This window comes from Oryctolagus cuniculus, unplaced genomic scaffold (assembly GCF_964237555.1).
Source record: "Oryctolagus cuniculus unplaced genomic scaffold, mOryCun1.1 SCAFFOLD_160, whole genome shotgun sequence".
Lineage (NCBI taxonomy): Eukaryota > Metazoa > Chordata > Mammalia > Lagomorpha > Leporidae > Oryctolagus > Oryctolagus cuniculus.
In genome coordinates, this window is record NW_027208342.1 from 92,642 (window position 1) to 105,000 (window position 12,359).

The window sequence follows — 12,359 nt, forward strand, 5'->3', positions numbered from 1 at the left end:
GCCCGCCAGGGCGCTCCCCTGCCGGCCGCCCCAACCCCGCAGCCCGCCGCACCAGCAGCTCCCGGCACCTGCACTCCCACCGCCCCTCCCGGGCTCCTGTCTCCCAGGGAGCCCAATGACTGTGACCACGACCACGACCACGACCACCGCCCGAAGACGACGCCAGGGCGCGGTTGCCCACCACTCAGGGCCCGGTGCCTCGCGCAGCCCAACCCGCGGGCCCTCTGCGCCACCTGGCCGTGCGGCGGCCACGCGCCACAGCTGCGGAAGCCCTCCAGAGCGCAAAGGAGGGACCCCACACCAAGCCTCGCAGGCAATACAGGCACCCTCTCCCTCTGTCTCTGACTTACACCAACACCTACACGTCTCTCTCTCTTTCTCTCTCTCTCTCTGTCTCTCTCTCCTCTCTCTGTCCCCCTCTCCCCCATCAGCCCTGACTCACACAGCATCCAAACGGGGCACCCTTTTGGCAGGCCAGGCAGAGACCCGCGGCCACAGGCTGCGTGCCCACAGGACCTCCCCGGGACAGAGGGTCCGTGGCAGGCAGGCAGCACACAGCCTGTGGTCTCGAACTGGCTGCCGGGCTGGAGGGTGCGGGTCGCGCTGAAGCGCCCCACCCTCCCGTGAGGGAACGGGCGCTGAGGACGGAAATCCCTCTGTGCCACGAAGGGTGTCGGGGTGTGCGACTGTGTGCCCCTTGTGTAGGCGTGTGTGTGTGTGTGTGTGTGTGTGAGTGCCCACGCGAGCGTGCGGCGGGGGTGATTCCGTGCGCTGCCGCCCTCCTTCCCGACCTGCTGCCCCACTTGGGCCCCCGTGACCGAGCGGGGACAAGGGTCCCCAGGCCCTCAGCTGTCCTCGCGGCGTGGGAGTGTGTGGAGGCGCGGCGGCCGTGCCGGGGGAGGGCGGGCGACCTGTGCGTCAGCGGTGGGGGGGCTGCTGGCGGCCGGGTAGGAGGGAAGGCCCGGGCCGCGGTGGTGTGGGGCGCCGAACCCCCTGGTGCCGGGACCCGCAAGCCGCGGGGCGCAGCCCTGGGCAGGCGTGGAGGCTGCCGGGCACGGCTGGCGTGTGGCTGGGCGATGGCGGCAGGCAGGGGATCCGGCCTAGAAAGAGAGAGTAGGAGTTCCCTGTGGCCAGCGGCAGCCGGAGGAGGTTGGCTCCCCTTGGCTTGGCGGCAGCGTGCCGACTGGGCGCCCGGTGCTGCAGGTCCTGGGCTGGGCAGGCGGAGGGCTGGAGTTCGGGCACTGGTGCAGGGCTAGGCGGAGGGCGGCTGAGGAGGAGGGGGGGGGAGGAGGAGAAGAGAAGAGAAGAGAAAAGAGGGAGGAGGCGGAGGAGAAGCGGAAGCGGGAGCGGGAGCGGGAGTGGGAATGGGAATGGGAATGGGAGTGAGAGCGGGGAGCGGGCAGGAAGAGGAGGCGGCGGCGGCGGCGGCGGCGGCGGCGGCGGCGGCGGCTGTGCGGGCGCGCACTCAAGAGGGGCCTGGAGGCGGCCTCTGGCGTCTACGGCCATACCACCCTGAACGCGCCCGATCTCGTCTGATCTCGGAAGCTAAGCAGGGTCGGGCCTGGTTAGTACTTGGATGGGAGACCGCCTGGGAATACCGGGTGCTGTAGGCTTTTGCCCCGCGGCACCCTCCCCTTTTGCTCGCCTTTGGCTGGCTGCCTAGCCACGCCCCCATCCGCCAGCCCGCACGCCGGGACCCCTGCGACCCCCAACGCAGCTCCAGCAGGGGGCAGAAGCCCGACCCCTCCACCTGGCAGCCCCAGCCCGCCCGCGCCTCGGGCCTGGGCCTGGGCACGGGCACGGGCACGGGCACGGGCGGGCCGGCCAGCTGTCCCCGGCTGCCGCAGCCCCACCGCCAACCCCGGGGCCCACCCCGGGACACAGGCCACGCCCCGCGCCATCCAGCGCGCCCCCTCCAACCCCAAACCAGCGACTCACCGCCCGCCAGGGCGCTCCCCTGCCGGCCGCCCCAACCCCGCAGCCCGCCGCACCAGCAGCTCCCGGCACCTGCACTCCCACCGCCCCTCCCGGGCTCCTGTCTCCCAGGGAGCCCAATGACTGTGACCACGACCACGACCACGACCACCGCCCGAAGACGACGCCAGGGCGCGGTTGCCCACCACTCAGGGCCCGGTGCCTCGCGCAGCCCAACCCGCGGGCCCTCTGCGCCACCTGGCCGTGCGGCGGCCACGCGCCACAGCCGCGGAAGCCCTCCAGAGCGCAAAGGAGGGACCCCACACCAAGCCTCGCAGGCAATACAGGCACCCTCTCCCTCTGTCTCTGACTTACACCAACACCTACACGTCTCTCTCTCTTTCTCTCTCTCTCTCTGTCTCTCTCTCCTCTCTCTGTCCCCCTCTCCCCCATCAGCCCTGACTCACACAGCATCCAAACGGGGCACCCTTTTGGCAGGCCAGGCAGAGACCCGCGGCCACAGGCTGCGTGCCCACAGGACCTCCCCGGGACAGAGGGTCCGTGGCAGGCAGGCAGCACACAGCCTGTGGTCTCTGTGGGGAGCAACTCGGATTGGACTGAGTTACTGGAATTAAGACTTATTCTATGCATCTGCTCTCCCACAATATGGCGCTGGGAGAGGAGAAAACAGCTTCTATGCAGCTGCCTCTTGCCAACTTGAGTGATGACCTCCAGGAGCTGATCCTGCTCCTGATTGGAGGAGAGCAGCGTACTTGGCGTGTGGGCAGCCGAGTTGGGATTGGCGGAAGAGGACTATAAAGGAGGAGAGAGACAACATGCACCAGGAACATCTAAGGGGAACACCTGTGCAGCCCCCGAGAGAGCCGGCCGGCCGGCCGGCGGTGTGCCGCTCCCCCGCGGAAGTGGGGAATGTGGCAGGGGGAACCGCCCTTCCACGGAGGTGGAAGGGACGGTAGCCAACCCGGGAAGAACCAGCAGCAAACCCGGGGAGGGCCGAGCAGACGAAAGAACAGCGCAGGGTCCTGTGTCGTTCCTCCATGAAGAGGGGGAGCGACAGTCTCGAACTGGCTGCCGGGCTGGAGGGTGCGGGTCGCGCTGAAGCGCCCCACCCTCCCGTGAGGGAACGGGCGCTGAGGACGGAAATCCCTCTGTGCCACGAAGGGTGTCGGGGTGTGCGACTGTGTGCCCCTTGTGTAGGCGTGTGTGTGTGTGTGTGTGTGTGTGTGTGTGTGAGTGCCCACGCGAGCGTGCGGCGGGGGTGATTCCGTGCGCTGCCGCCCTCCTTCCCGACCTGCTGCCCCACTTGGGCCCCCGTGACCGAGCGGGGACAAGGGTCCCCAGGCCCTCAGCTGTCCTCGCGGCGTGGGAGTGTGTGGAGGCGCGGCGGCCGTGCCGGGGGAGGGCGGGCGACCTGTGCGTCAGCGGTGGGGGGGCTGCTGGCGGCCGGGTAGGAGGGAAGGCCCGGGCCGCGGTGGTGTGGGGCGCCGAACCCCCTGGTGCCGGGACCCGCGAGCCGCGGGGCGCAGCCCTGGGCAGGCGTGGAGGCTGCCGGGCACGGCTGGCGTGTGGCTGGGCGATGGCGGCAGGCAGGGGATCCGGCCTAGAAAGAGAGAGTAGGAGTTCCCTGTGGCCAGCGGCAGCCGGAGGAGGTTGGCTCCCCTTGGCTTGGCGGCAGCGTGCCGACTGGGCGCCCGGTGCTGCAGGTCCTGGGCTGGGCAGGCGGAGGGCTGGAGTTCGGGCACTGGTGCAGGGCTAGGCGGAGGGCGGCTGAGGAGGAGGGGGGGGGGAGGAGGAGAAGAGAAGAGAAGAGAAAAGAGGGAGGAGGCGGAGGAGAAGCGGCAGCGGGAGCGGGAGCGGGAGTGGGAATGGGAATGGGAATGGGAGTGAGAGCGGGGAGCGGGCAGGAAGAGGAGGCGGCGGCGGCGGCGGCGGCTGTGCGGGCGCGCACTCAAGAGGGGCCTGGAGGCGGCCTCTGGCGTCTACGGCCATACCACCCTGAACGCGCCCGATCTCGTCTGATCTCGGAAGCTAAGCAGGGTCGGGCCTGGTTAGTACTTGGATGGGAGACCGCCTGGGAATACCGGGTGCTGTAGGCTTTTGCCCCGCGGCACCCTCCCCTTTTGCTCGCCTTTGGCTGGCTGCCTAGCCACGCCCCCATCCGCCAGCCCGCACGCCGGGACCCCTGCGACCCCCAACGCAGCTCCAGCAGGGGGCAGAAGCCCGACCCCTCCACCTGGCAGCCCCAGCCCGCCCGCGCCTCGGGCCTGGGCCTGGGCACGGGCACGGGCACGGGCACGGGCACGGGCGGGCCGGCCAGCTGTCCCCGGCTGCCGCAGCCCCACCGCCAACCCCGGGGCCCACCCCGGGACACAGGCCACGCCCCGCGCCATCCAGCGCGCCCCCTCCAACCCCAAACCAGCGACTCACCGCCCGCCAGGGCGCTCCCCTGCCGGCCGCCCCAACCCCGCAGCCCGCCGCACCAGCAGCTCCCGGCACCTGCACTCCCACCGCCCCTCCCGGGCTCCTGTCTCCCAGGGAGCCCAATGACTGTGACCACGACCACGACCACGACCACCGCCCGAAGACGACGCCAGGGCGCGGTTGCCCACCACTCAGGGCCCGGTGCCTCGCGCAGCCCAACCCGCGGGCCCTCTGCGCCACCTGGCCGTGCGGCGGCCACGCGCCACAGCCGCGGAAGCCCTCCAGAGCGCAAAGGAGGGACCCCACACCAAGCCTCGCAGGCAATACAGGCACCCTCTCCCTCTGTCTCTGACTTACACCAACACCTACACGTCTCTCTCTTTCTCTCTCTCTCTCTGTCTCTCTCTCCTCTCTCTGTCCCCCTCTCCCCCATCAGCCCTGACTCACACAGCATCCAAACGGGGCACCCTTTTGGCAGGCCAGGCAGAGACCCGCGGCCACAGGCTGCGTGCCCACAGGACCTCCCCGGGACAGAGGGTCCGTGGCAGGCAGGCAGCACACAGCCTGTGGTCTCGAACTGGCTGCCGGGCTGGAGGGTGCGGGTCGCGCTGAAGCGCCCCACCCTCCCGTGAGGGAACGGGCGCTGAGGACGGAAATCCCTCTGTGCCACGAAGGGTGTCGGGGTGTGCGACTGTGTGCCCCTTGTGTAGGCGTGTGTGTGTGTGTGTGTGTGTGTGAGTGCCCACGCGAGCGTGCGGCGGGGGTGATTCCGTACGCTGCCGCCCTCCTTCCCGACCTGCTGCCCCACTTGGGCCCCCGTGACCGAGCGGGGACAAGGGTCCCCAGGCCCTCAGCTGTCCTCGCGGCGTGGGAGTGTGTGGAGGCGCGGCGGCCGTGCCGGGGGAGGGCGGGCGACCTGTGCGTCAGCGGTGGGGGGGCTGCTGGCGGCCGGGTAGGAGGGAAGGCCCGGGCCGCGGTGGTGTGGGGCGCCGAACCCCCTGGTGCCGGGACCCGCGAGCCGCGGGGCGCAGCCCTGGGCAGGCGTGGAGGCTGCCGGGCACGGCTGGCGTGTGGCTGGGCGATGGCGGCAGGCAGGGGATCCGGCCTAGAAAGAGAGAGTAGGAGTTCCCTGTGGCCAGCGGCAGCCGGAGGAGGTTGGCTCCCCTTGGCTTGGCGGCAGCGTGCCGACTGGGCGCCCGGTGCTGCAGGTCCTGGGCTGGGCAGGCGGAGGGCTGGAGTTCGGGCACTGGTGCAGGGCTAGGCGGAGGGCGGCTGAGGAGGAGGGGGGGGGAGGAGGAGAAGAGAAGAGAAGAGAAAAGAGGGAGGAGGCGGAGGAGAAGCGGCAGCGGGAGCGGGAGCGGGAGTGGGAATGGGAATGGGAATGGGAGTGAGAGCGGGGAGCGGGCAGGAAGAGGAGGCGGCGGCGGCGGCGGCGGCGGCGGCGGCGGCGGCGGCTGTGCGGGCGCGCACTCAAGAGGGGCCTGGAGGCGGCCTCTGGCGTCTACGGCCATACCACCCTGAACGCGCCCGATCTCGTCTGATCTCGGAAGCTAAGCAGGGTCGGGCCTGGTTAGTACTTGGATGGGAGACCGCCTGGGAATACCGGGTGCTGTAGGCTTTTGCCCCGCGGCACCCTCCCCTTTTGCTCGCCTTTGGCTGGCTGCCTAGCCACGCCCCCATCCGCCAGCCCGCACGCCGGGACCCCTGCGACCCCCAACGCAGCTCCAGCAGGGGGCAGAAGCCCGAACCCTCCACCTGGCAGCCCCAGCCCGCCCGCGCCTCGGGCCTGGGCCTGGGCCTGGGCCTGGGCCTGGGCCTGGGCACGGGCACGGGCACGGGCACGGGCACGGGCACGGGCACGGGCACGGGCGGGCCGGCCAGCTGTCCCCGGCTGCCGCAGCCCCACCGCCAACCCCGGGGCCCACCCCGGGACACAGGCCACGCCCCGCGCCATCCAGCGCGCCCCCTCCAACCCCAAACCAGCGACTCACCGCCCGCCAGGGCGCTCCCCTGCCGGCCGCCCCAACCCCGCAGCCCGCCGCACCAGCAGCTCCCGGCACCTGCACTCCCACCGCCCCTCCCGGGCTCCTGTCTCCCAGGGAGCCCAATGACTGTGACCACGACCACGACCACGACCACCGCCCGAAGACGACGCCAGGGCGCGGTTGCCCACCACTCAGGGCCCGGTGCCTCGCGCAGCCCAACCCGCGGGCCCTCTGCGCCACCTGGCCGTGCGGCGGCCACGCGCCACAGCCGCGGAAGCCCTCCAGAGCGCAAAGGAGGGACCCCACACCAAGCCTCGCAGGCAATACAGGCACCCTCTCCCTCTGTCTCTGACTTACACCAACACCTACACGTCTCTCTCTCTTTCTCTCTCTCTCTCTGTCTCTCTCTCCTCTCTCTGTCCCCCTCTCCCCCATCAGCCCTGACTCACACAGCATCCAAACGGGGCACCCTTTTGGCAGGCCAGGCAGAGACCCGCGGCCACAGGCTGCGTGCCCACAGGACCTCCCCGGGACAGAGGGTCCGTGGCAGGCAGGCAGCACACAGCCTGTGGTCTCGAACTGGCTGCCGGGCTGGAGGGTGCGGGTCGCGCTGAAGCGCCCCACCCTCCCGTGAGGGAACGGGCGCTGAGGACGGAAATCCCTCTGTGCCACGAAGGGTGTCGGGGTGTGCGACTGTGTGCCCCTTGTGTAGGCGTGTGTGTGTGTGTGTGTGTGTGTGAGTGCCCACGCGAGCGTGCGGCGGGGGTGATTCCGTACGCTGCCGCCCTCCTTCCCGACCTGCTGCCCCACTTGGGCCCCCGTGACCGAGCGGGGACAAGGGTCCCCAGGCCCTCAGCTGTCCTCGCGGCGTGGGAGTGTGTGGAGGCGCGGCGGCCGTGCCGGGGGAGGGCGGGCGACCTGTGCGTCAGCGGTGGGGGGGCTGCTGGCGGCCGGGTAGGAGGGAAGGCCCGGGCCGCGGTGGTGTGGGGCGCCGAACCCCCTGGTGCCGGGACCCGCGAGCCGCGGGGCGCAGCCCTGGGCAGGCGTGGAGGCTGCCGGGCACGGCTGGCGTGTGGCTGGGCGATGGCGGCAGGCAGGGGATCCGGCCTAGAAAGAGAGAGTAGGAGTTCCCTGTGGCCAGCGGCAGCCGGAGGAGGTTGGCTCCCCTTGGCTTGGCGGCAGCGTGCCGACTGGGCGCCCGGTGCTGCAGGTCCTGGGCTGGGCAGGCGGAGGGCTGGAGTTCGGGCACTGGTGCAGGGCTAGGCGGAGGGCGGCTGAGGAGGAGGGGGGGGAGGAGGAGAAGAGAAGAGAAGAGAAAAGAGGGAGGAGGCGGAGGAGAAGCGGCAGCGGGAGCGGGAGCGGGAGTGGGAATGGGAATGGGAATGGGAGTGAGAGCGGGGAGCGGGCAGGAAGAGGAGGCGGCGGCGGCGGCGGCGGCGGCGGCGGCGGCGGCTGTGCGGGCGCGCACTCAAGAGGGGCCTGGAGGCGGCCTCTGGCGTCTACGGCCATACCACCCTGAACGCGCCCGATCTCGTCTGATCTCGGAAGCTAAGCAGGGTCGGGCCTGGTTAGTACTTGGATGGGAGACCGCCTGGGAATACCGGGTGCTGTAGGCTTTTGCCCCGCGGCACCCTCCCCTTTTGCTCGCCTTTGGCTGGCTGCCTAGCCACGCCCCCATCCGCCAGCCCGCACGCCGGGACCCCTGCGACCCCCAACGCAGCTCCAGCAGGGGGCAGAAGCCCGACCCCTCCACCTGGCAGCCCCAGCCCGCCCGCGCCTCGGGCCTGGGCCTGGGCCTGGGCCTGGGCCTGGGCACGGGCACGGGCACGGGCACGGGCACGGGCACGGGCACGGGCACGGGCACGGGCACGGGCGGGCCGGCCAGCTGTCCCCGGCTGCCGCAGCCCCACCGCCAACCCCGGGGCCCACCCCGGGACACAGGCCACGCCCCGCGCCATCCAGCGCGCCCCCTCCAACCCCAAACCAGCGACTCACCGCCCGCCAGGGCGCTCCCCTGCCGGCCGCCCCAACCCCGCAGCCCGCCGCACCAGCAGCTCCCGGCACCTGCACTCCCACCGCCCCTCCCGGGCTCCTGTCTCCCAGGGAGCCCAATGACTGTGACCACGACCACGACCACGACCACCGCCCGAAGACGACGCCAGGGCGCGGTTGCCCACCACTCAGGGCCCGGTGCCTCGCGCAGCCCAACCCGCGGGCCCTCTGCGCCACCTGGCCGTGCGGCGGCCACGCGCCACAGCCGCGGAAGCCCTCCAGAGCGCAAAGGAGGGACCCCACACCAAGCCTCGCAGGCAATACAGGCACCCTCTCCCTCTGTCTCTGACTTACACCAACACCTACACGTCTCTCTCTCTTTCTCTCTCTCTCTCTGTCTCTCTCTCCTCTCTCTGTCCCCCTCTCCCCCATCAGCCCTGACTCACACAGCATCCAAACGGGGCACCCTTTTGGCAGGCCAGGCAGAGACCCGCGGCCACAGGCTGCGTGCCCACAGGACCTCCCCGGGACAGAGGGTCCGTGGCAGGCAGGCAGCACACAGCCTGTGGTCTCTGTGGGGAGCAACTCGGATTGGACTGAGTTACTGGAATTAAGACTTATTCTATGCATCTGCTCTCCCACAATATGGCGCTGGGAGAGGAGAAAACAGCTTCTATGCAGCTGCCTCTTGCCAACTTGAGTGATGACCTCCAGGAGCTGATCCTGCTCCTGATTGGAGGAGAGCAGCGTACTTGGCGTGTGGGCAGCCGAGTTGGGATTGGCGGAAGAGGACTATAAAGGAGGAGAGAGACAACATGCACCAGGAACATCTAAGGGGAACACCTGTGCAGCCCCCGAGAGAGCCGGCCGGCCGGCCGGCGGTGTGCCGCTCCCCCGCGGAAGTGGGGAATGTGGCAGGGGGAACCGCCCTTCCACGGAGGTGGAAGGGACGGTAGCCAACCCGGGAAGAACCAGCAGCAAACCCGGGGAGGGCCGAGCAGACGAAAGAACAGCGCAGGGTCCTGTGTCGTTCCTCCATGAAGAGGGGGAGCGACAGTCTCGAACTGGCTGCCGGGCTGGAGGGTGCGGGTCGCGCTGAAGCGCCCCACCCTCCCGTGAGGGAACGGGCGCTGAGGACGGAAATCCCTCTGTGCCACGAAGGGTGTCGGGGTGTGCGACTGTGTGCCCCTTGTGTAGGCGTGTGTGTGTGTGTGTGTGTGTGTGTGTGTGTGTGAGTGCCCACGCGAGCGTGCGGCGGGGGTGATTCCGTGCGCTGCCGCCCTCCTTCCCGACCTGCTGCCCCACTTGGGCCCCCGTGACCGAGCGGGGACAAGGGTCCCCAGGCCCTCAGCTGTCCTCGCGGCGTGGGAGTGTGTGGAGGCGCGGCGGCCGTGCCGGGGGAGGGCGGGCGACCTGTGCGTCAGCGGTGGGGGGGCTGCTGGCGGCCGGGTAGGAGGGAAGGCCCGGGCCGCGGTGGTGTGGGGCGCCGAACCCCCTGGTGCCGGGACCCGCGAGCCGCGGGGCGCAGCCCTGGGCAGGCGTGGAGGCTGCCGGGCACGGCTGGCGTGTGGCTGGGCGATGGCGGCAGGCAGGGGATCCGGCCTAGAAAGAGAGAGTAGGAGTTCCCTGTGGCCAGCGGCAGCCGGAGGAGGTTGGCTCCCCTTGGCTTGGCGGCAGCGTGCCGACTGGGCGCCCGGTGCTGCAGGTCCTGGGCTGGGCAGGCGGAGGGCTGGAGTTCGGGCACTGGTGCAGGGCTAGGCGGAGGGCGGCTGAGGAGGAGGGGGGGGGAGGAGGAGAAGAGAAGAGAAGAGAAAAGAGGGAGGAGGCGGAGGAGAAGCGGCAGCGGGAGCGGGAATGGGAATGGGAATGGGAATGGGAATGGGAGTGAGAGCGGGGAGCGGGGAGCGGGCAGGAGGAGGAGGAGGAGGCGGCGGCGGCGGCGGCGGCTGTGCGGGCGCGCACTCAAGAGGGGCCTGGAGGCGGCCTCTGGCGTCTACGGCCATACCACCCTGAACGCGCCCGATCTCGTCTGATCTCGGAAGCTAAGCAGGGTCGGGCCTGGTTAGTACTTGGATGGGAGACCGCCTGGGAATACCGGGTGCTGTAGGCTTTTGCCCCGCGGCACCCTCCCCTTTTGCTCGCCTTTGGCTGGCTGCCTAGCCACGCCCCCATCCGCCAGCCCGCACGCCGGGACCCCTGCGACCCCCAACGCAGCTCCAGCAGGGGGCAGAAGCCCGACCCCTCCACCTGGCAGCCCCAGCCCGCCCGCGCCTCGGGCCTGGGCCTGGGCCTGGGCCTGGGCCTGGGCACGGGCACGGGACCCCTGCGACCCCCAACGCAGCTCCAGCAGGGGGCAGAAGCCCGACCCCTCCACCTGGCAGCCCCAGCCCGCCCGCGCCTCGGGCCTGGGCCTGAGCCTGGGCCTGGGCCTGGGCACGGGCACGGGCACGGGCACGGGCACGGGCACGGGCACGGGCACGGGCGGGCCGGCCAGCTGTCCCCGGCTGCCGCAGCCCCACCGCCAACCCCGGGGCCCACCCCGGGACACAGGCCACGCCCCGCGCCATCCAGCGCGCCCCCTCCAACCCCAAACCAGCGACTCACCGCCCGCCAGGGCGCTCCCCTGCCGGCCGCCCCAACCCCGCAGCCCGCCGCACCAGCAGCTCCCGGCACCTGCACTCCCACCGCCCCTCCCGGGCTCCTGTCTCCCAGGGAGCCCAATGACTGTGACCACGACCACGACCACGACCACCGCCCGAAGACGACGCCAGGGCGCGGTTGCCCACCACTCAGGGCCCGGTGCCTCGCGCAGCCCAACCCGCGGGCCCTCTGCGCCACCTGGCCGTGCGGCGGCCACGCGCCACAGCCGCGGAAGCCCTCCAGAGCGCAAAGGAGGGACCCCACACCAAGCCTCGCAGGCAATACAGGCACCCTCTCCCTCTGTCTCTGACTTACACCAACACCTACACGTCTCTCTCTCTTTCTCTCTCTCTCTCTGTCTCTCTCTCCTCTCTCTGTCCCCCTCTCCCCCATCAGCCCTGACTCACACAGCATCCAAACGGGGCACCCTTTTGGCAGGCCAGGCAGAGACCCGCGGCCACAGGCTGCGTGCCCACAGGACCTCCCCGGGACAGAGGGTCCGTGGCAGGCAGGCAGCACACAGCCTGTGGTCTCGAACTGGCTGCCGGGCTGGAGGGTGCGGGTCGCGCTGAAGCGCCCCACCCTCCCGTGAGGGAACGGGCGCTGAGGACGGAAATCCCTCTGTGCCACGAAGGGTGTCGGGGTGTGCGACTGTGTGCCCCTTGTGTAGGCGTGTGTGTGTGTGTGTGTGTGTGTGAGTGCCCACGCGAGCGTGCGGCGGGGGTGATTCCGTACGCTGCCGCCCTCCTTCCCGACCTGCTGCCCCACTTGGGCCCCCGTGACCGAGCGGGGACAAGGGTCCCCAGGCCCTCAGCTGTCCTCGCGGCGTGGGAGTGTGTGGAGGCGCGGCGGCCGTGCCGGGGGAGGGCGGGCGACCTGTGCGTCAGCGGTGGGGGGGCTGCTGGCGGCCGGGTAGGAGGGAAGGCCCGGGCCGCGGTGGTGTGGGGCGCCGAACCCCCTGGTGCCGGGACCCGCGAGCCGCGGGGCGCAGCCCTGGGCAGGCGTGGAGGCTGCCGGGCACGGCTGGCGTGTGGCTGGGCGATGGCGGCAGGCAGGGGATCCGGCCTAGAAAGAGAGAGTAGGAGTTCCCTGTGGCCAGCGGCAGCCGGAGGAGGTTGGCTCCCCTTGGCTTGGCGGCAGCGTGCCGACTGGGCGCCCGGTGCTGCAGGTCCTGGGCTGGGCAGGCGGAGGGCTGGAGTTCGGGCACTGGTGCAGGGCTAGGCGGAGGGCGGCTGAGGAGGAGGGGGGGGGAGGAGGAGAAGAGAAGAGAAGAGAAAAGAGGGAGGAGGCGGAGGAGAAGCGGCAGCGGGAGCGGGAGCGGGAGTGGGAATGGGAATGGGAATGGGAGTGAGAGCGGGGAGCGGGCAGGAAGAGGAGGCGGCGGCG

The 12,359-nt window shown here is 71.1% G+C and overlaps 5 non-coding genes across 5 annotated transcripts; all 5 read left to right on the plus strand.

The window, feature by feature from the left end:
• Positions 1–1,494: 1,494 nt before the first annotated feature.
• On the plus strand, positions 1,495–1,613 carry LOC138848263 (5S ribosomal RNA). Its single transcript, XR_011386073.1, has one exon. It is a non-coding gene; the product is annotated as a 5S ribosomal RNA (ribosomal RNA).
• A 2,299-nt stretch (positions 1,614–3,912) lies between these two features.
• LOC138848264 (5S ribosomal RNA) lies at positions 3,913–4,031 on the plus strand. The gene has a single exon (XR_011386074.1). It is a non-coding gene; the product is annotated as a 5S ribosomal RNA (ribosomal RNA).
• A 1,824-nt stretch (positions 4,032–5,855) lies between these two features.
• LOC138848265 (5S ribosomal RNA) lies at positions 5,856–5,974 on the plus strand. Its single transcript, XR_011386075.1, has one exon. It is a non-coding gene; the product is annotated as a 5S ribosomal RNA (ribosomal RNA).
• A 1,864-nt stretch (positions 5,975–7,838) lies between these two features.
• On the plus strand, positions 7,839–7,957 carry LOC138848266 (5S ribosomal RNA). The gene has a single exon (XR_011386076.1). It is a non-coding gene; the product is annotated as a 5S ribosomal RNA (ribosomal RNA).
• A 2,367-nt stretch (positions 7,958–10,324) lies between these two features.
• Positions 10,325–10,443, plus strand: LOC138848267 (5S ribosomal RNA). The gene has a single exon (XR_011386077.1). It is a non-coding gene; the product is annotated as a 5S ribosomal RNA (ribosomal RNA).
• Positions 10,444–12,359: the final 1,916 nt, after the last annotated feature.